The sequence below is a fragment of the Pseudophryne corroboree genome, chromosome 8 (genome assembly GCF_028390025.1).
Source record: "Pseudophryne corroboree isolate aPseCor3 chromosome 8, aPseCor3.hap2, whole genome shotgun sequence".
Taxonomy (NCBI): domain Eukaryota; kingdom Metazoa; phylum Chordata; class Amphibia; order Anura; family Myobatrachidae; genus Pseudophryne; species Pseudophryne corroboree.
Window position 1 is genome coordinate 340223929 of NC_086451.1, and position 23523 is coordinate 340247451.

General features: G+C 44.3%; 1 long non-coding RNA gene and 2 pseudogenes across 1 annotated transcript in view; 2 read left to right on the top strand and 1 right to left on the bottom strand.

The window, feature by feature from the left end:
- LOC134947777 (uncharacterized) overlaps positions 1-23523 on the bottom strand; it is an 86910-nt gene that overhangs the window by 45634 nt on the left and 17753 nt on the right. The gene's annotated exons all lie outside the window — the stretch shown is intronic.
- LOC134950082 (5S ribosomal RNA) lies at positions 2994-3111 on the top strand (annotated as a pseudogene).
- On the top strand, positions 5353-5470 carry LOC134950010 (5S ribosomal RNA; annotated as a pseudogene).

Sequence of the window (23523 nt, forward strand, 5' to 3'; positions counted from 1 at the left end):
CGTCACACTAGTGGTCAGTAAGTAATTAGCGGTGCCAGCTAAAGAGTATCACTGTGGGGAGAAATAAATAGAAGCCCCACGTGTCTAATCGTGCCAAGGGGCACTAAAAATGGGGCACTCTATGAGCAATAGCAGGGCAATATAATAGCCCCAGAGTGGAGTTGAGAGGGACGGGCAGTAGGGGGATCGGCTGAGGGAGGGCGTCTGCAGCGGAGCTCTCAGAGGACACCAGAGATTCCTCACTACAGAGCAAGCAGGTCACGGACACCCAGCTAGATGACCCGGTGCACGGGTCAGGCAGCACACACCACCCAGTAGCTGGTTAGAGCCAGGGGACAACAGCCGTAGAATCATCTGCAGAGAAGGAGCCCCTGTTGAATGAAGCATGCAGCTCAGGGCACAGTACCTTTGATCCCGGGCACCATGGATCCACAGCACGCCATCCCCCCCCAGCAGGTGAACAGGTCTGGAGCCCAGCTTAGAGGATGTGGGTGACGGGGATCCACAGTGCGCACCCCAGGTAGCAGACTGTCAGATAATCAGGTCCGGGGCCCAGCAGGGGAGAGGAAGCAGCGGCACTTCCGGTCGTGGGTGCCGGGGAACACAGCACGCCACCAGGGGTATAGACAGCTAGGTCCGGGGCCCAGCTAGGGAGAACAGTCGGCAGTACCTCTGATCGCGGGCGCCCAGGTTCCACAGCGCGCCCACCCCAGCTGGCAGATGATCCGCTCTGCAGAAGGTAGCGGTCAGCGGCACTTCCGGTCACGGGCACCGGGAACCCGCAGCGCGTCTCCTCAGGCAGAAGGCGGACGGGACCCAGCCCCAGCAGACCAGGCGGCAGGCAGGCGGAGGCAGCAAGAGACCAGCAGGGCCACAGGAGAGCCGAAGTCCCGGGTTGCGGGCTGTAGAGATCACCCGTCGGGCAGCAGGAGAAATCCAATCCCCGGCTTCAGCAGGGTGCACAGGCCTCAACCCGCAGAGACGCCGGAGGCATCTCCCGGCTCTGAGGGCTGAGACACCCAGAACACTACAGCAGCACACAGGTGAGCCCAGGGCCGGGGCAGAGTACCTGTAGCGTGTTAGGGCTATATATTAAAGTACTAGCCAGGAGCTCATAACATACACGTCCGTTCGACTTGCCGGTCAGGCCACGCCCCCTCAATAAATAGGAACTTTTATACAGTATTACGCTATGTGCATTAAATTCTTTTAAGTTAATCTGAGGAATATGGTACACCAATGATATTGTCGGAGGGATCCACTGCATAAAGAGATTTTTCAGATTAGCTATTGAATTATTTACTTTTGGTGCAAGGCTTTCACTATGAGCAGGGGTGTAGCCAGAACTTTGTGGGCCCCATAGCAACATTTTGAAGGGACCTCCGTCCCAATACTTCTAGAGACACACTTCTCTGCAGCAGTTTTTTCATTTTATGCTCCATAATAGTGCCCTAGCTCATTTTCTGAACCATAGTAGAGCCTTATTTAATGTTATGTCCCATAGTAGTGCCCTAATTTCTTTTATGAATCGCAGTAGTGCTCAAGTTCACCCTATGTCACATTTCAGAGCTGCCAGTACACATTATACCGCACCTTACCCCCAATTCACATTATGATGTATAGTGCTCCTCGTTTATATTGTGCCTCATTACAGTGCCCCGGTTCATATTATATAACATTAAAATGCCCTCCAGTTCATTTTATACCACACTACAATGAGCAGGTCCAGGGGCATACCTAGATATATTGCAGGCCCCAATGAAAAAGTTTGAAAGGACCCCTACGTACCACCCAATGGCAAAAAATGTGTATAACACATGTAACTTTGACAGGGAAGGTGGGCCCCTCTCAGCTCTGGGCCCCATAGCAGCTGCACTGCCTGCACCCATGGTAGCTACGCCCTTGCTTAAAGTATTATTGTAGTTGAAGATGTACTCATATTGCTTATTATACAGTACTAATGTATAACATGTGACTGACTGCTAGTGTGATGCTGACTTTACTATATGTTTGTCAGTTTGTTTTGCAGATCCTCAATGCTGGTGTATGAGTAGGGTCGGATGGATATAATTTTAAAGAAAAAAAGGTTAAAGTGATACAGTCACAAAATTGTGTAGTACACTGTGGAAGTGCTGATTATTTATCATGTATTAAAGCGGCAATGGTGAGGACACTCATACCATGTTTGAAGCTGTATTATCCTCTTGTGATCTGGGTCAGGATGGCTTGTATGCATAATGTTTTAGCTCAGCAAGGATGCAAGGCAGATACAGGTACGAATATATCCACCTAAAATGATAATCCCCCAAAATCCTGTACCAGGGAAAGGGTATTATTATTATTATTATTATTATTACTATTACTGTTATTATTATTATTACTACTATTATTACTATTAGCCCTACATTGTACACATTGTTTAGATTCATCAGAAGATGAAAGCCCAATTTATTCTACTTCATCATATGAAAAAGAGGTAGGTCTCAGCTCTCGAATATAGTGGAGTTAATCAAAGCAATAAAGCCATCTTGCGTTAGAGGATACACCAGAACCTGTGTTAAAAAACAAGGCACCTGTGTTTAAACAACCCAAAACTTGAGTTTCCTGGGTTAGACAGCTGACGGAAATCATGGAAGAGGCTTGGGCTACGCCCAGTAAGAAGTTAGAATTCCTAAGAAATGGAATTCCAATGATCTGCTTCCTGCTGGGGATTGTTTAAAAAAGGGGAGATGGCTCTTAAAGTAGATACGAATAATCTACATTAGCTTTGTTTTCAATTTTTCCTGTCTAGGGCTTCGGCTTGAATGACAAAGGCAGTGGCTGCCTGGGCTGATACAATGGAAGGATATTTTTCAGTAGAGCAAGAATCTCATATGGCTCATATAAAAAATGGCAATGTTCCTGGAAGCATTGGATATGAGCAAAATATTTACTCCAGGGCATCAGTCCTAACTATACCTGCTCATAGAGCAGTTTAGCTGGGTACGTGGAAGATCTACAGCCACACCACACTGGATATGCCCAATCTCACTAGATCTTGGAAACTATGCAGTGTGGGGTCTGGTGAGTACTTGGATGGTAAACATCTGCGAATACCAGGTGCTGTAGGTGGAATCATTGTCTTTTTCTGAAAATATTCTTTTTGGTAAGAATTGACAGATATTCTGGAGTCAGAAGCAGACTCCAAGAAGGTCAGGTTCCTTCCACATACAGTTCAAACCGAAAAGTTCTGTATTTCATCCCTTTAGTGGTATCTAACAGGTCGTGTTGGTCTTGCACTATCAATGGAAGCCTGTCACAGGTTTGAATCCCACGTCAGTGTGATTGGAAACTAGAAAAGCATTGGGCTACCAGAAGATCTACAGTGTTGGGCGGGGTTAGTACTCCCATGGGAGACCATCGGGGAATACCAGGTGCTGTAGAAAAATTAAACCATCAGCTGATGGTGTGGGCTCTGCCTGGGGGACCCCAGGTTGGGCGGCCGACCTCTTCAGATCACACAGATCTGGCATGGTATCTCTAGTTATGCTTTCACCTTCAAAACAGCCTGTCTCGGCTATAGATGAAGGCCTGGCTTTGCAAGAAGCAGGCTAGAAATTTGCTTTGGTCAGGAATAGTCATTCCAGTTCCTCTGGCAAACAAGGTTTTACTTCAAGCTGATTTTAGTCAGAAGACAAATGGGTCATTTCGGCCCATGTTTTAATCCTAAAATGCTGAACAAATACATTTGGAAACGTAGAATCGTTACGTTCCTTATGTGTGGAGCCAGGGCTTTTATGGTATCCCTGGATATACAGGATGCTTACCTACATGTTCCTATACCACTGTCCATCAGTGTTATCCAAGGTTTGCTATCCTCCAAACAGCATTTTCAGTTATAGGCCTTACCCTTTGGGTTAGCCACAGTCCCCAGAGTATTTACCAGGAATATGAGGGCAATAACACCTTAGCTCCGCCAGCAGGGGTTAAGGTTTTTCCCATACCTAAACGATTTTTTTCCTGGCACAGTCACAGAGATTGCTCTTTGTCATCGGCAACAGCAATAACGTGTTTGCAGGGGCAAGTGACTCATAACTTGGGGAAAATCGTCTCCAGTTTCGTCACATCGGGTGACGCACTTGGGGGCTGTACTAGATCAGGTCTGCAGAGAGTAATTTTTTACCTCACAACAAGATATCCAGGGTTCACTATAGGATCAGGACTCACCATACAGTCAAACGGTATCCATTCATGCAACAATGCGGGTGATGGGTTTGATGGTATCTGCATCGACAGGAGGGAGTATGCACAATTCTACTCTAGGTCTCTGCAGTGTCTGATTCTTATCAAGTAGAATCTACAGTCACAACACACTGGATATGCCCAGATTTAATCGGATCATGGAGGATCAGCAGTGTGGGCCTGGTTGGTACCTGGGGGGACCAGCTGGGAATACAAGGTGTTGTAAGTATTAATGGATTGCATCAGACAATAAAGACAGACTATGGTACTTACGATAAAAGTAAGAATGTCGTTAGCCTGGTGGCTACAGACATCCCAGCTGGACAAAGGTAAATCCTTTTTGATATCAGATTGGGAAGATTCTGACACTAGGATCAGTGTCAGGAAGATTGTGTTCCCAAAGAGCTGTCTACCGATAAAGGTTGAAAACCGGTGTAGGCATGGGACAGTCTTCAGTGAAAACCAGTCCAGTTCCACTCAGACAATGCGACGGCAGTAGCGTACCTCAACATCAGGGAGGAACTCGCAGCCGAAAAGTGATGAAGAAGGGAAGTCACATACTAAAGTGGACAGAACTTCATCATCCAATCTTGTCCACTGTTCTCATTCTGAGAATCGTAAACGGGGAAATGGACTTTCTCAAGTTGATACACCATTCAGGGAAGTGAATGGGCTCTACACCCAGAGATCTTTTGGACTCTAGTAAACAAGAGGTATATCTCATAGCATCTTGGTTGAACAACAAAGTGCTCACATATACGGGTCAAGAACAAAGGATCCCAGGGCGAACGTTGTGGATGCCTTATCAGTGAGATAGGACTTTCATCTGGCGGATGTTTTTTCCTCTAATTACCCTATCACCCAGGGTGTTGAGAAGTTTAAACAGGAAGACCAGCAGAGAATGGCAATGTATGCTCTACTTCTGTTCCCTCAACATTCAGACCTACTAACGCAGGGTCCTGGTTATCACAGACATGTGGATCGACTGTTTTTGACCGCGTGGCCATTGCAATCCTCTATCCTGAGATCAAGAGGATAGTTTCAAACAGTGTTCAGAGCAATGAAACCTTCCTTAGCTCGCATTTATCACCAAATATGGCAAGCCTTTATTCATTGGTGGAGGGAAAGAAAATCTACAGCCACACCACACTGTATATTCCCAATCTCACCAGATCTTGGAAGCTATGCAGTGTTGGGCCTGGTGAGTACTTGGATGGAAAACATCTATGAATACCAGGTGCTGTAGGTGAATGGGACCCTAAAGTTTTTCCAGAGTTTCCAGGGTCTTAACATTCCTTCAGGCAGGAAGGGATGGCTTCCTTGAGAAAGCAAGGGTTGGCATCGACTGTAGAGTTCCAAAAGTAAATGACCAACTTACAGGATGTGCGTATGTTTTTCCAGGGTACGCTGCGCATTCAACCTTTGGTTGTTTCTCCTACAGTGTCGTGGGACTTGTTTAGTCCTGAAGGGTCTTCAAGTTGCCCCATTTGAACCACTTAATAATATCGATCATAAATGGTTGACAGCTAAAGTGTCTTTTCTACTAACTAGGGAGTCAGCTAGAAGAATATCAGACTTAGTGATAATGTCATATTGTTCCCCATTTATGATTGTTTATCTAGATAAAGTAGTTCTCAGAACTAGATCTGGGTATCTTACAAAGGTGATGACTAAGTTCCACCTTAACAAAGAAAATGTTGTCCTAGCCTTTTAGGTTCAGGGGCTTTTTCTGCGGGAGATGCATCGCTGGACGTGATCCGTGCATTAGGGATCTATGTGGATTGTACCAGTGTCATCAGAAGAGCATATTCTCTCTTTATTTTCTATGGATTTCACAAGAGAGGATGGCCTGCTGGTAAGCAGACACTGGCAAGATGACTTCAGATGACGAAGCATATTCTCAATCTGATCTCCCTGTTCCGGCTAATGTCTCTGTTCACTCTACTCATAAGGTAGGTCCTTCATGGGCAGCACAATGTGGTGCTTAAACAGAACAGGTATATAAGGCAGCCACATGGTCTTCCATTTACACATTCATTAAGACACTATGGGGTATATGCAATTAGCGGCGAATCGCGGCAAATTATCGGCCGTTTTTCAATTCGACACAATTCGACAGTCTAATTTCGGCAAGTGGGTGCCGAAATTGACCATATGCAATAAAAAACGGATTCGACAGTCCCGCTGCCGAAAAACGGCCGATTTGACGGATTTGTTCAGTTTTTTTAAAAACGGGTAAAAACGGGAAAAAACTCGGAAAAAAATGGCGTGGGTTCCCCCCTCCAAAGCATAACCAGCCTCGGGCTCTTCGAGCTGGTCCTGGTTCTAAAAATCCGGTGGACAAAATGGACAGGGGATCCCCCGTATTTTTAAAACCAGCACCGGGCTCTGCGCCTGGTGCTGGTGCAAAAAATATGGGGGACAAAAAGAGTAGGGGTCCCCCGTATTTTTTACACCAGCATCGGGCTCCACTAGCTGGACAGATAATGCCACAGCCGGGGGTCACTTTTATACAGCGCCCTGCGGCCGTGGCATTAAATATCCAACTAGTCACCCCTGGCCGGGGTACCCTGGGGGAGTGGGGACCCCTTCAATCAAGGGGTCCCGTCCCCCCAGCCACCCAAGGGCCAGGGGTTAAGCCCGAGGCTGTCCCCCCCATCCAAGGGCTGCAGATGGGAGGCTGATAGCCTTGAGAAAATGTAAAGAATATTGTTTTTTCCTGTAGTACTACAAGTCCCAGCAAGCCTCCCCCGCAAGCTGGTACTTGGAGAACCACAAGTACCAGCATGCGGGAGAAAAACAGGCCCGCTGGTACCTGTAGTAGTACTACTGGAAAAAAAATACCCAAATAAAAACAGGAGACATACACCTTGAGAGTAAAACTTTATTGCACACCTGCCGACACACACATACTTACCTATGTTGACCTGCCGACTGCCACGTCTCCTGATCCGACGATCCGGGGTACCTGTGAATCAAATTATACTCACCTCAATCCAGTGTCCAGATATAAATCCTCGTACTTGGCAAAAAAAGAAAACGAACAGCCGAACCAGCGGACTGAAAGGGGTCCCATGTTTACACATGAGACCCCTTTCCCCGAATGCCGGGACACCACGTGACTCCTGTCACCGAGGTCCCTTCAGCCAATCAGGAAGAGCTACTTCGTTGCACTCACCTGATTGGCTGTATGCGCGTGTGACCTCAGACAGCGCATCGCAAAGCCTCTCCATTACTTTCAATGGTGGGAACTTTGCGGGTAGCGGTGGGGTTACCCGCGGTCAGCCGCTGACTGCGGGTGACCTCACCGCTGACGCAAAGTTCCCACCGTTGAGTATAATGGAGAGGCTTTGCGAGGCGCTGTCTGACAGCTCAGACGTGCAGCCAATCAGCAGAGTGCCAGGACGTTGCGCTCGCTGATTGGCAGAAGGGACCTCGGTGACAGCAGTCACGTGGGGTCCAGGCATTAGGGGAAAAGGGGTCTCATGTGTAAACATGGGACCCCTTTCAGTCCGTGGTCCGGGTATGCGGTTTGTTTTTTTGCCAAGTACGAAGATTTATATCTGGACACTGGATTGAGGTGAGTATAATTTGTTTCACAGGTACCCCGGATCGTCGGATCAGGAGATGTGGCAGTCGGCGGGTCAACATAGGTAAGTATGTGTGTGTCGGCAGGTGTGCAATAAAGTTTTACTCTCAAGGTGTGTGTCTCCTGTTTTTATTTGGGTATTTTTTCCCAGTAGTACTACAGGTACCAGCGGGCCCGTTTTTCTCCCGCATGCTGGTACTTGTGGTTCTCCAAGTACCAGCTTGTGGGGGAGGCTTGCTGGGACTTGTAGTACTACAGAAAAAAAACAATATTCTTTACATTTTCTCAAGGCTATCAGCCTCCCATCCGCAGCCCTTGGATGGGGGGGACAGCCTCGGGCTTCACCCCTGGCCCTTGGGTGGCTGGACCCCTTGATTGAAGGGGTCCCCACTCCCCCAGGGTACCCCGGCCAGGGGTGACTAGTTGGATATTTAATGCCACGGCCGCAGGGCGCTGTATAAAAGTGACCCCCGGCTGTGGCATTATCTGTCCAGCTAGTGGAGTCTGATGCTGGTGTAAAAAATACGGGGGACCCCCACTCTTTTTGTCCCCCATATTTTTTGCACCAGCACCAGGCGCAGAGCCCGGTGCTGGTTTTAAAAATACGGGGGATCCCCTGTCCATTTCCCCCCCGGATTTTTAGAACCAGTACCGGCTCGAAGAGCCCGAGGCTGGTTATGCTTTGGAGCGGGGACCCCACTCCATTTTTTTCCGGGATTTTACCATTCCATCTAAAAATAAAATAAAAAATATATATATATTTTTAAAAATATATAAATAATACTTGTGCCTCCCAAAAAGACAAACCAAGTACCTAATCCCTTCTAATATAAATAGATATGCTATTACCAATAAAAAAAACACCCAAAAAACATGTTTTAAATTTTTTTTATTAGATTCACCCACCAAAGTGTGGCGGATTGAAAATGACAAATTTACTGTCTAAAAGCACTGTTGTCGAATTTCCAAACTTCAATTGAATATACTTTTGTCGAATTGCCGCATTTGTACCATTGCAGAAAAGTCGAATTTGACAAATGTCGAATTTCAAAAAGTCGAATTTTGAAAGTCCGTGTTTTTGACGGAATGTACTGAATTGCATTGTCGATTTTTTTTTTTTTTGGCGAAAAAGTCCCGTTTTTCGACAATTTCGGGAATTTGACTGCAATTGCATATACCCCTATGCCTTGGTTACCTTTGCCTCTCACGATGCTGAATTTGTGCAAAGGATTTTCCTGGGCATCAGGAGCGTCGACCTAGTGACTGTCGACCTATAGTGTCGACCTAGTGACTGTCTACCTATAGTGGTCAACTTAAACATTGTCGACCTAGACACTCTCGATCTAATGATCCATACCCCTGCTATATGGCCTAGCCATAAGACATTTTGCATCATCCAATCATTTGTTAAATTGGAAAATTTGTTTAATAAGGGAGGATAATTGCAGGAGATTAAGTCCAAAACTTTCGGGGAGAGATGGATTTCTAGATATGTAAGGCTTCCATCTTGCCAGGCATAATTATAACTCGATTTCAGCGTGTCAAGTAAACTGGGAGGGAAGTTGATAGGGAGTGCTTCCGTTTTAGAGCAATTCAGCTTGTAATATGATACGGAGGAGTATTCTTCTACTAAGTCATGCAGTTGCTGGAGGGAAGAGACAGGATTCGTGAGTGTCAGTAGCACATCATCCGCAAAGAGGCAGATTTTGTAAGGGTGGTCAAATAAAATTGGGCCTGTTATCTCAGAATCAATTCTAATGCGTTCAGCGAGGGGTTCTATCTAGGAGCTGAGAGCATACCATTTAAATGTATGGAAGCAGATGGGTTTGAATTTAAAGCAGCGATTAAGGACATGGCTCTGCCAGTTATCCCAAATGTAATTAATACTGCTTGTAAGTAACCCCAGTGTAGTCTATCAAATGCCTTCTCTGCATCTAGCGAAAGCATCAGCAGAGGTTCAGTCGATGCAGAGAAGGCATCCATAATATTGATCACCCTCCTGGTATTATCCAGGGACTGACACGACTTTAAACAAACCCCACCTGGTCCTACTGTACATGTTTTAAATTCCTTCCATCTCAGTAAAACCCTAAGTAAGTTTTGTTTACCGAATTGCTTAAATGAAAAGGGATACATATACCTAAAATGTGGATTACCAGGCATTTCTAGGAGCACAATCAAAAGGATTAAGCAAAAAATAAACTTCAAAAACTCAAATGATCACTCATCATATCTATGTCATTAGCATTTTTAATACATTTTCTAACTTTTATTTTTTTTACTTAAGCCTTCCAGTGAGACTATATGGATAAGTTGAAAATAAAATGGAAATGCAGATAACCTGGACATGCAGAATAAGATACATATGGTAACCTATAGTTAGATATCTTATTCCTTAATTTTTAGCACGTACTAGCGTTTGCCCGTGGCTTTGCTCACGTAGATGTCTGTTATTGCTCAGCGGAACTAATTTTGCAAAGATAGTATTCCCATCTAATATTGTGATACATATTTTATATTGTACACATTGACCACACAATTTCATTGTAAACATTATTTGCAGTTTTTCTTCAGGGATTAACACAAAAAGGTGCTTGTGGCTACTAACTTGTGAGCAAGTCACGTAAAGCTGCCCTAGGGAGAAGCAGCTGGTCCTGAGATTTATGCCTACAGCCCTGAATGTTTCTCAGGAAGTGCAATATATGTATGTATCACTGGCAGATTTACAATGGGTGCAGTGTGTGCGGTGCACCCATTTTTTAAATACTCACCTCTCTCTCTAAACAGATTATGGGTAAATGGCGCCGCGGACATTTCTCCAGAGATTTGCACATGCACAGTAAGAAAATCTCTGGGAAAATGACTGCCACACCATTTTCCTGGAGATCTTCGCATGGGCACTAGACTCTGGAACAGCGCTAGGGTCCCCTAGTGACCCTAGTGCCCCGGGTCTACAGCACTGCTGGCTAGAGAGAAGGGAGTTTGCACACGGGCCTCTTTCTCTCTAGACGTGCCCCTGGTATGTATTGTATATATATTTATATACATATAGTAATTTGGACTTGAGGAATCGGCACACTGCATGCTCTGATTGTCAAGCGTCTGTTTTTTTCTTTATTGCTCTTTTCCCTGTTGTAACACTGAGATCATACATACCTCAGTTTCTTTCTAGGTCACTAAACTATTCAATAGTGAAAGCGTGATCAAAATTCATACAGTAGTTTTTGTGTAATTCCAGAATAAACAGACAAAAACAGACAAAAATTCAGATTTTTTTTTTGTCTCCATATTTCATGAACAGTCCCCAGAAGTATATTTCTTAGAAAAAAAAGTACAGACACATCCCTTACAGTTTTATTATATGTATAGATAATTGTACATTTTGTTAGAACTGAAATTATATATAATTTGTAGAATAATGATAGTATAACAGTCACTGCATATAAAATATGTATATTACACAATGGGGGTTAATCAGTCACACAACCTCCCAGCAAGCATGCGTGACAAGACAATGGTGGAATATCAGTGATGGCTATATTCATATGTCTAAGCCAGGGTGTCAGCCCAGTGGCGTTTCTGTAATGTGTGCGGTGCATATGGGCCCCTGGGTCCAGGGAGGCCTACGCCGCATACACTGCACCCATATATTTTTACTAACCTTTCCGGAGTCCTTAGTCCCTGCGGTCGCGGAAAGAAAACACTGTCAAGATGGCAGCCATGTACGCGCAGTAGGGTTTTAGTTTCCAGAACATGGCGGCACATTGCCAGAGTCTACTACTCCGCGAAGAGGAGGGGGCCCATCCAGCGTCTGCACAAAGTCCCCCTCCTCTGTTAAAGCGCCCCAGTGTCAGTGCATGTTTTGCACTATCCAGGATAGCACAATGCTTCTGGGGAAGCACATTCCCTGATCCCTTTAACTGGTCATTGAGGATTGGCTGACACTAAACAAACAAACAAACAAACACAGATAGGTTTAATCAGGGCCGCCATCAAGGGGGGGCTACGGGTACTGCAGTCCCGGGCCCGGACAGAGATGGGGGCCCCACTGCTTGCTCCTACTTCTAATTCCCGTGCTGTCACTGTGGTGGTGGTGGTGGAGGAGGAGTGAGGAGGACCAGAGGAGGGCGGAGCGGAGCAGCGTCTGGGAGGCATAGTGAGCAGCAGCCTCTCTCCTTCCTCTTGCACATGGTCATGCTGACGCTCGGCTCTTCCCGCTCCCCTGGGTCCCGGCTTCTCTACTCCAAGTCATGTCTCCTATGACCCTGCTCCCCCCCACTCCGGCAACGTAAGCTACCCGCTCCCTCCCGCGGCAGTAGCTAAGGGACAGGAGGAAGCAAGACGCTCGGTGTGCTCCCTGCCTTTCCCTGTGCCCTGGAGCCCGGCACTGCAACCTTATGGGGAAAATGGCTACAATGTGCTACCTGCATGCTGGGTCCCCTGCAGCTCCTTCTACTGCTTGCCTTCAGGTAGAACAAAGGTAAGAATGATAAATGAAATAGGGAGTTTCCACCCAATGTTATTCTTGAGAATTAATTCTGGTGGCGTTTAGCAGTTGGACTAACCATCTCTCCCTATACTACCTAACTTTTGCTGGCACCCTACACCACTGAGAAGTTTCACTGGCTCCTTACAATAATCTAAAAACACTACAAACATTTATATCACAATTTTTTTTATTCTTATTCATTTTGTACAGCGCCACACACACTTTACTATACAGTGCAAATAGTTAAATAACTGGGTTGGTGCTGATATGCCGGCGGTCAGAATACCGATCGCAGTATCCTGATGGTTAGCATTCCGATGGGGCCAGGTAAGTATGAAAACTCTCATTCCCCCCCCCCCCCCCCCTCTTCCTGTAGTGTAAACCTAACCCTTCCCCACCACAGCCTAGCCCTGACCATCCCCGGTGGTGCCTAAACCTAGCCTCCCCTTCCCGCAGCCTAACTCTAATCCTCCCTGGGAGTGCCTAAACCTAACCAATCCCTTCCTGCAGCATAAATCTAACCACACTCCCCACAGCCAAACCCTCACCCTGCAGCCTAAACCATAACCTGACCCTCTGCCCGTGCGGCTTTCCTATCCGGCAGTCCGGCAATAACTCGTTAGGTATCCTGGCTATCGGGAGTCTGGCGCCAGGCTTGTGATCCTAGTCAGGATGCCGGTGCTGGTGTTAGGATTCTGGCGATGGCATTTTGACTGCCGGGATCCTGACCAGATCCCAAATAACCCAGCCCTCTTTTTTGTATTACAGGTTGAGTATCCCTTATCCAAAATGCTTGGGACCAGAGGTATTTTGGATATGGGATTTTTCTGTATTTTGGAATAATTGCATACAATAATGAGATATCATGGTGATGGGCCTAAATCTATGCACAGAATGCATTTATGTTACATATACACCTTATACACACAGCCTGAAGGTCATTTTAGCCAATATTTTTTATAACTTTGTGTATTAAACAAAGTTTGTGTACATTGAGTCATCAAAAAACAAAGGTTTCACTATCTCATTCTCACTCAAAAAAGTCCGTATTTCGGAATATTCCGTATTTCAGATATTTGGATATGGGATACTCAACCTGTATTACAAATCAACATTGAAGTAGAGCTGCTCTTTTTACATATATTGTATACTAGTACGGATCATCTATTAATTACCAAGAAGGCTTGTTACATGTATGGGCACCCTGGAGATGGTCCTTCACATCTTAATGCTTAAAAGCAGACAGAGGCGTTCTTATGGGGGCACCCGCTGCAGATATTTTTTCATTTAATCCTGATTATTATTTATTGATAATGTGCCAACATATTCTGCCGAATCTGCTTCAGCCAGGTTACAAACAATGTGACATGCATTCAACTTCTCCTCATACCGGGAAAGAGCTCTGCCTATTTTGTCAGTCTCGGGCCCCACAATTCCTGATGGCAGCCCTGGGTTTAATCTACAATATTGCCCTGGAAATATGTAAAAGAGCATCATTCTGCCTCTGTGTCTACAGGCAAGAACGCAATACCACAGACAGTAGGGTTCTCATAGAAAGATTCATTTGCCATGAACATTCCTTAAGTGTGCAGCTGGTTGGACAGCACTGGACTAGCATGTAAATGTATACTTGGTTATCAATCTCATTTATCTCTCCTATGAATGTCATTCCAATGTCACTGCCGTTCTGTAGAAAGTCACGTTTCCTCTCAGAACGCTGACCAACAACAGCAGTTAATGGATACAGGAAGTCTTGTAACATTTTACCTGATGTTATTCAATGGAACTCTGTTTCATTATTGATACTGAGATTTACATTATTCATTGATGTAAATGTTACTTTCCTGAAGTGTTTTTATTGTTCGGACATAATTTTTTAGGAAAACAGAACCTGTGACCTTGTACGATTATGTTTTGTTGTCATGCATAACTAATGTGCTGTTTCCCTCTCAGAGCTCACATGCGGTTTATGAATGATTTGCAGTTTTTATTAAGCATGTAGCTGTGACACTCTTTCCTCCATATTGACCTCAGTACACAGGGTCTGATTCAGCTCTGTGTGTAATGTCTGTGTTGTACGCAGTGGAGCCATTTTCTGCCACTGTGCATGTGCATAAGTCGCATTGTGCATGAGCCAGGATGATCTTGCGGCGGCGGCGGTCGCAGTAAGGATTTATTCCCAAAGTGGCAGAAAGAGATTGTTTGTGGGAGGTTACGGGGCAGTGGCTACTCAAACAAATTCATTTCTGGGGCATGTCACAGATTGTGCGATCCCGTAAACAGTAACAACGACTCCGGTGTCTTACTGCCAGCGGCCATGCTCTGATACCGTAAGGTCACTGAAAAGGGTCAATGTTTGTCCGATGTAAGTCTGAAGGTTGAATCATTCTAGCAGGCAGTGGTTCAAAGATGCGGTCAGTGGGCATATCAATGCAAATCTCAGCAGGTTCTGACATTTGCATATTTCCGTACAGCCACTGCATACAAACTCATAGCTTTGGTGGCATTAGTGTACATCCCTGAGTCAGACCCATAGAAACCAATGGGCCTAATTCAGACCTGATTGTAGCAGCAACTTTGTTAGCAAATGGGCAAAACCATGGGGGTCATTCCGAGTTGTTCGCTCGGTAAAAATCTTCGCATCGCAGCGATTTTCCGCTTAATGCGCATGTGCAATGTTCGCACTGCGACTGCGCCAAGTAAATTTGCTATGCAGTTAGGAATTTTACTCACGGCTTTTTCATCGTTCTGGCGATCGTAATGTGATTGACAGGAAATGGGTGTTACTGGGCGGAAACAGCCCGTTTTATGGGCGTGTGGGAAAAAACGCTACCGTTTCCGGAAAAAACGCAGGAGTGGCCGGAGAAACGGAGGAGTGTCTGGGCGAACGCTGGGTGTGTTTGTGACGTCAAACCAGGAACGACAAGCACTGAACTGATCTCAGATGCCGAGTAAGTCTGAAGCTACTCAGAAACTGCTACGAGGTGTGTAATCGCAATATTGCGAATACATCGTTCGCAATTTTAAGATGCTAAGATTCACTCCCAGTAGGCGACGGCTTAGCGTGTGCAAAGCTGCTAAAATTCACTTGCGAGCGAACAACTCGGAATGAGGGCCCATGTGCACTGCAGGGGGGTGCCGATATAACATGTGCAGAGAGTTAGATTTGGGTGGGTTTTTTTCTGTGCAACTTAAATACTGTCTGCTTTAGTTTTACACTGTAATTTAATTTTTTTTTCAGTTTAAACCCCCCCCCCCCCAATCTAACTCTCTCTGCACATGTTATATCTGCCTCCCCTGCAGTGCACATGGAGGGTCATTCCGACCCGATCGCTCGCTGCAGTTTATCGCAGTGCAGCGATCGGGTCGGAAATGCGCATGCACCGGCGCCGCAGTATGCCGACGCATGCCAGACGGCCGAAGGCCATCGTTGCCTAGCGATCGCCTCTGAGGCAGAGGCAGTCGCTGGGCGGGAGAGGCTGGACGGCGGCGCGGTCCGGCCAATGCAGGTGTGGCTGGACCGTTGGGGGGTATGCCGCGGGGCAGCGAAGAGGTTCACCTGGCCAGCCGCAGGAGTAACTACTGAGATGCGAAAGCATCACCGCTGTGCGATGCTTTTGCATGTCTGCGGGGGGGGGGGGAGGCGTCACTGACATGCGGGGCAGACTAGCCCTGTGCTGGGCATCCCCCCCGCATGTCTGAGTGCCTGATCGTAGCTGTGCTAAATTTAGCACAGCTGCGATCAACTCGGTATGACCCCTATGGTTTTGCCCATCTGCTAACGAAGTTGCTGCTACGATCAGGGGCAATATTTACTAATATTCGTGTTTAAGTCGGTTTGTGTAGTGTTTAAACTCATTTTGTATCGGGTGCATTTTCATGCAACTTTTTGAATCCATATACGCAAAGTTACGAAGCAGTCGACTTTATGGTCTTCGTGTTTTCCGATGTCAGTCGTTTTTTTTTGGCACATTTACGGCCGTCATTGTCGTTTGCGTACGTGTTTTTGTTGTATTTGCTGTTTTTTTTCCTAAGTTAAACGCGGCAGGGTTTTTTTTTTTCCAGCGGCCGCATTTTCACTTTGTTTCGATTTTCATCCCTGTTCGTGGTTGGTTGTGTTTCAGATGGTAGGAGTGTCTGTGCGCAACCATATAAATATGCCCCAAACCGTCCGCACCTCGTGGGTTTAGTTAGTGGTGAGGAGGAGGGAGGTTGTGCTGTGGAGGTAGGTGAATTTGTGGTTTGGTGAGGAGTGTTGGTAGCGATTTCTGAGTGTGGTATTGTGTTTGAAAGTCGTCTTGTCATTCTTGTTGTCTTGTATTTTGTGGTTTTGTCTAATTTTTAGTCCTAGTTATTTTTCTTTATAGTCCCTTGTCAGTGTTTGTGTGTATGTGTGGGTGTGTGTGTGTGAGTTGTGTAGTGGTAGTGGAGGAGTGTGTTTGTTTGTTTTTGTTTTTTCTGTGTTAACTGTTTAGACACACAATTATGTGTGACTCAGAGGTGGGTGAGGTGGAGGGTGTGAGTGAGGGGGAGGAGGTCGGTCAGGTGGAGGAGGTGAGTGTTAGTGAGGTGGAGGAGGTGGGTGAGGTTGCTCAAGTGATAGTGACAGTCAGAGTGCTCCGCAGCCACGCACCACTACTAAGACTGGGCAGAATGTAAAGTTTAGTTTTGCTGAAAATGTGGCATTGGTGCGTGAGCTGATGAAGTATCAGAGGCAGCTATTTGGCCCTGAGTCCGCCAAGGTGCCAACACGGAGGAAGACGGTGTTGTGGGCGAAAGTTGTTGCTGCTGTCAATAGTGAGGGGGTGGTCAAGCAGACGGAGGACACGTGCCGCAAACGGTACTATGACATAAAGCGACGTGTCAAGTCCAAAATGGCCAAGGAGGCCAAGTCGGCACGGAAAACCGGTGGTGGGCAGCCCTATATTGCAAGATATCTGGAGTATGAGGAGCCCATGCGGAGTGTAATACCTCCTGAAGTTGTCTCTGCAACCCATGTCCGGGATTCAGATAGGCCCAGGAAGAATGGTGAGCATGTGTATTTGCATTTACATTCTATGTTTGTTTTGGGTTGTTTTTTTTTTTTTTAAATGTGTGTCATGTGACGTTGCATATTACTCCCATCTTCAAGTGTGTGTCAGCCAATACATTGTTTTGGTATTTGTTTTATACAAAAGCCAATGTAACATCTTACTTTATTGTGTCATGTGTTTTTCTGAAATATATTTTGCATGTGTAGTTTGGACTTGGTGTGTCTCTGAATTGTCCTGCAATAATGTTTTCCTTTGTCCGTTTTTTATTTTAAATTTGGGACTATGTTTTATATTTAAGTGATCCATGTGCAATGTTTAAAAAACAGTGGTTGTCATGTTAGAGGCTGGAGTAGTGGAAAGTGGTTTGGAAACCACTTACATGTGTAATGTCATTATTAGATAATGTTACATTTTTAATCAAAATAACACTATTTCTTTGATAATTTTTTGCTTGTATTTGTAGCGTGACACCACGCTGCAGTGTAATTTTTAAAATATTGCTACATTTTGTTTTGGCTCATATAGTGGTAATGTGTGTTTGGAGTGCCACATCACAGATCAATTTATATATTGCATCTGTAATATTTATCCTTTCAATACAAAATGAAGATGTGTGTGTTTTTGGTTGTATTTTTTTTTTTTTTTTACTTGTGGCCTATGTCAGTGTCCTGTACATGTTTTCCTGTGTTGATTTTGCCATAGAGCATATGTCTATTGGACAATGTTTTTTGTTTTATGTTTTTTATTTTTGTTTTTCCGGTCCTTATGTTTTTTAAAATAAAAAACCAAGCATTTCTAAAAGAATAAATGTTTATAAGCATAATGGGTGGATGTATACACAATAGCATGAAAAATTAATTTTTTTACATTTTATACAGTGTTAGAAAAAAGCAGTACTACTCGTCGGCCAGTAACTCCTATCACATCTGATGATGATGATGACGCTGCGGAAGCAGGTAAAGTGTCCATTGTAGTATAGGGTATGCTTGTAAAGGAATGGCCATAACAAAATTGCACTTTCATTAAAAGGTACATCAAAAGAAGTATGGAGCAGCAGAAGTGGCACTTCTGTAAGACATCACCACAAAAAACCTGTGGCCGAAAAGAAAGCAAGGTCGTATGTCCCGGCCCAAACACAGCAGGCTACCCCACCACGAAGATTATCGTCCGTATGTTCTGTCCCCCCACTCCAAATTTTGGACACACCTCCAAGACGTCATCCACACTCCCCTCATCTTGATTGTGAGTATCAAACTGAAATAAATGTGTAAAAATTCAGAACGTAATCAAAATATTTCATAACCGCATTAAGTCAAAACACATAAAAAACTTAAATACTTACCGCAGCAAGTAAAAGCTGAAATTGAATCCAAGCTAAATGGCCTTGTCCACATCCAGTAAAGATATGTATGTCCACTTGAGCCATACAGTATGACATTGTGTGTAAGATGCTGCTACAAAAAAACATGTTTTTTTTATTGCAAAAACTAAGGTGGTTTTTTCTAAATTTCACATGTGTGTTTGAGGTAACATTGCAAAATACATATAAAAACATTACTATGTTTGTTTGTTCAAAGCTATAAGGTAACACATTATGTATTCCAATGTGTTTTTATGGTGGAGTATGTGTGAGCTACAATAAAACTAAAGTGTTTGCTTTCACAATTAAGTAACCAGACACATTTGCCACAAACAGGCATATGTATGTATTTAAGCTATGAGTGATGATGTTGCTAGGCAGAATAGTTGAAATCAACAGTGAATGACATGTGTTCCATGTGTAGTGATTGGTTTACATTTCTCAAACATATGGATAGCTAACGGATATTTTTGTAACATTTCAGCTTCTAGTCCTGGGGACAGCATCCCTCCGCAACAACAGCAACACAGTGACATGGAGGAGACAAACATCTTAGAAATGCAGCCATTAAGGCAAGGAATGAGCCCCCCAGCACCTGTGAGTACACCACCACAGCAAAGCACACCACCACCACAACACAGCCCAACAACACCAGGAACACAAGGCCCTGATCAGGTGTTTTGGTCCATTTGGGCTAGACAGCAGGCCACTAATGAAGATTGCCTGCGTAGGCAGACACAAATGTTTGCAATCCTACCATCTCACCTCAGAAGAATATCAAGAAATCTGAGTAGACAAAATGAACAAACAACCAGAATAGGCAATACCATGGAACTCATCAGACATTACACAGGTCATGGGCAACTTACAGCGCATAATGGAAGAACAGCACAGACTAATGGAAGAACAGCACAGATAACAGCAAAGTTATATGAACATTTTTCAAAACCATCAAAAGATTAATGAAACTTTATTCCGAATAGTAGACAATCAAAATGCTGCTACACGTGAACTCAATGCCACCCTCACTAACCTGAATGAAACACTCAGATGCATACACACCAACAGCAAACAAGCAGCAGTTCTGGTACGACTACTCCAAATATCATGCCAGTCTCATCACCACCAAGACGCTCCACCAGAGCACGACAACATGACAGTGCTAAAGGCAAAGGGCAGGACAAGCAGCCACCAAAAAAAAGTTAAAAAAATACAAGTTAGACATTTGTGATAAGTAACTCAAAATAGTTAGTAAGTGTATGTTTGGCAAAAAATATATAACACTTAGCTCCTTGAAAATTTTTACAACATCATTAATTATAAGTGGTACAAACAACAACATAAAAATTGTAGGCACATTTATTCTTTGACATTTTTGGGGGTTTTGGAGGAGGGAAATGTTGATGGAGCCGCACATACATGTTAGCAGGAAGTAAACTGACCACTTGATTTTTTTCTAATCATTACTCTTTCTAGATTCCAATCATTCTCTTTTCCTGCAGACACAATATTTGGCAGCCAGGCAGAATGTCTTCAGCAGGAAGTAAACTGACCACTTGATTTTTTTTCTAATCATTACTCTTTCTAGATTCCAATCATTCACTTTTCCTGCAGACAATCCAAATTACAATGTTATTGATACATATTTTACCTTTCTTCTCTATACAACATTACAAGAAGAACACAATTGAGTTGCGTAAAAAGCTTTTAATATGTTGCCTTTTAATTTTTTTATAAAACATTGACAAAATGAATGTCAGTATTGTTGGGACATGTTTGTGTGTTAAAAATTAGTAAGAATGTTATTACACATGATGCTGAAACAAACAAATATGTACTTTTTAAACAAAAAACAAAGAATGTGTATAATAATGTATATATGTAGCAAACTGTGTAATTACTTACACATCATCAAGTTTACTGCATCAAACATTAGGAAATAAATTATTCCTGATTACAGTAAGTTTGTGTGTCTTAAATATGATGGTGCATCACACATAGGGACACATGTATTCCTCAAGGCTAACATATTATATGTTGAGGAGTGTTTTTTGGGAACACAGGTTCTCAAACTCGGCCCTCAGGAACCCACACAGTGCATGTTTTGCAGGTCTCCTCACAGAATCACAAGTGACATAATTAGCTCCACCTGTGAACCTTTTAACCTCTGATGAAACCGCCCACTTTGGAGGTGGAGAAACGCGTCAGGTGACCTATCTACGACTGCGGAACGCAGCCGGAAGCCCCGAACCCGGAAGCCATGGAACGCGGCATCACAGCGTCCCCTGTTACCCAGGACTTGCGCTTTGGACTCTGTCTCCGTCCTCACCCTGGCCCAGCGATAGCGGTCAGCATACTGCACCATTAACAGCAGGACCTGCCTAAGGGAACCGCCGCTGAGCGGTCTGCTATTAAGCCAGCCAGTGGATCAAGTAAGCTCTATGGACATTAGACAGACGTGGACTCAGTCCATTTGATACCATCACTAGCCTTTACCATTGAACATTCTTCACATCAGCTCTGCATCGGTGAAGTATTAACAGGCTCTATCAAGTACTAACCAGCTTCTTTCTTTTCAACTTGCAATTGAGCTCAATATGCTTTAACCCTTTGTAGCCATTAACAGCTGGCTTATGCATGCAAAAAACTAACATCTAACAGGCTTTGTGTATAATTACCAGCAAGTTCTGAGCTTTAGGACACAGTCCTTTATTTTATTTATATGTTTTATTTTTATTTAACTGTGTATATGTAATGTTGAGGCATTCAGCCATTCAGTGTCTATTTTTAGAAATAACTTTTTACCAATAAATTTGTACATTTACAAAACCAGCAGCTGTTGCACTATTATCCCCTCCGAGCGCCCACATTTCCTTTCTTTTTCTGCATAGTACGGTGGATACCCAGGTCTACCATTGTGGGCAGCCAGAAGGGTGGCTAGCATTTAAAAAAAAAATAATAATAATATTATCCTTGCTAATTTTGAACTAATCAGCGCCCACATCTGTCTTTGGATTCCTTTTTCTTTTAACATATGTGTGTGAGTAATTCATACACCTGTGCTTCTACTGGGTTACGTGAAAAACATGCACTGTGTGTGTTCCTGAGGGCCGAGTTTGTGAACCTGTGCATTAGGACGTTACACACAATGATAAAGTGAAATACTAAATGGATTATGTGGGCTTGTAAGAAATTAGCACTGCAAGTTTACGATCACTTATCCAGACTTAATGCATGCCACTCATAATCTGTGGTTTTGAGCTCAAAAATACACACAATACACATGCGACATTTGTTTTTCATAAAGCGAGGGTATGTTTGTATGTGTCAAGGAGACAGACACATTCTGAGTAATGGTTTTGGCAATAAAAATGGCAAAACATCTATTTATGATTACACAACAAATGAAATAAGCAAACCAAACTTACCTTAGAAATAGCGAGTGATGATCTCTTGCCTAACCTGCCTCCCTACAGCTGTACTCCAAGTATCACCAGATGTCTCTAATTCCTCTGCTTGCTGGCTGCTTTCTTCCTTCTCAACTTGTGACAGATGTTGTTGCAAACACATGTTATGAAGAAAGCAGCAGCAGAACACAATTTGGGTCACCTTGGAGGGACTATACAACAAAAGGCTACCAGACTTATCCAGACACCGAAACCTAGATTTCAGCACACCAAAACATCTTTCTATCACATTCCGCGTGGACTTATGTGCATGATTGTAATTGTGTTCAGCAGGGGTATCAGGTCGGGACAATGGAGTTAGAAGCCAAGAGAAACAGCCATATCCTCCATCACCTAAAAGACAGATATAGTAACGTGATTCATGTTAAGATACAGCAACACATAAGTAACACACTGTGGGGCAGATGTATTAACCTGTAGAAGGCATAAGGAAGTGAAAAACCAGTGATATGTGCAAGGTAATAAAGGCAGCAGACAATCTGTTCCTAAATGTTCATTTACATATTGGAGCTGATTGGCTGGTGCCTTTATCACCTTGCACAAATCACTGGTTTCTCACTTCCTTATGCCTTCTACACGTTAATACATCTGCCCCTGTATTTGGACAAAGTATACGCAGGCCTGCACATATCAAATTACATACCCAGCAGCCATCCATCTGGCATTTGTCCGTCCTCAAACTTATCAAAGAGGGATGACTGACTGAGGATGAAGGAGTCATGGCAGCCCCCAGGGTAACCAGCAACAACACTCATTATTTTGAGATTTGCATCACAAACCACCTGCACATTTGTGGAGTGTTCGAAATGGCGATTCGTATATATGTGCTGCCTGCCCCTAGGTGGTCTCAGCTGAATGTGTGTGCAATCTATGGCTCCAAGCACATTGGGCATGCCAGCCAGCTCATAGAAATCTACCCTGACGGCATGCCACTGAGACTCCTGGGTAGGGAAGCAGATTGAGGCCTCGATGTGGGGCTGCAAAACAGCCAACACTTGTGTGTATATTTTAAAGAACAATAAACATGAGATTTTAGGACAGAACTGGCCACCGAGAAATTAAAACAAACACAAAACAGAAGAGGTAGTTAGGTATACATCACCTGTGTTAAGATTCTTGAAAATGAGGGCTGTGAGATTCCTATGACATCCCCAGACACAGCCTGAAAGCTGCCAGTAGCCAGAAAGTGCAACACAGCCAGGAGTTTGTGCAGGCCTGAGACAGAGCGAGAGGGTGCTGTCTCAGGGTCTAGGCCCAGTTTGACAAGGTCATACAGACGGAAAATGTTGTTACGATTTAGACGGAACATCTGTATGACCTTATCGGACAATGCGTTCAAGTTTAAACGCCCCCTAAAAAACTAG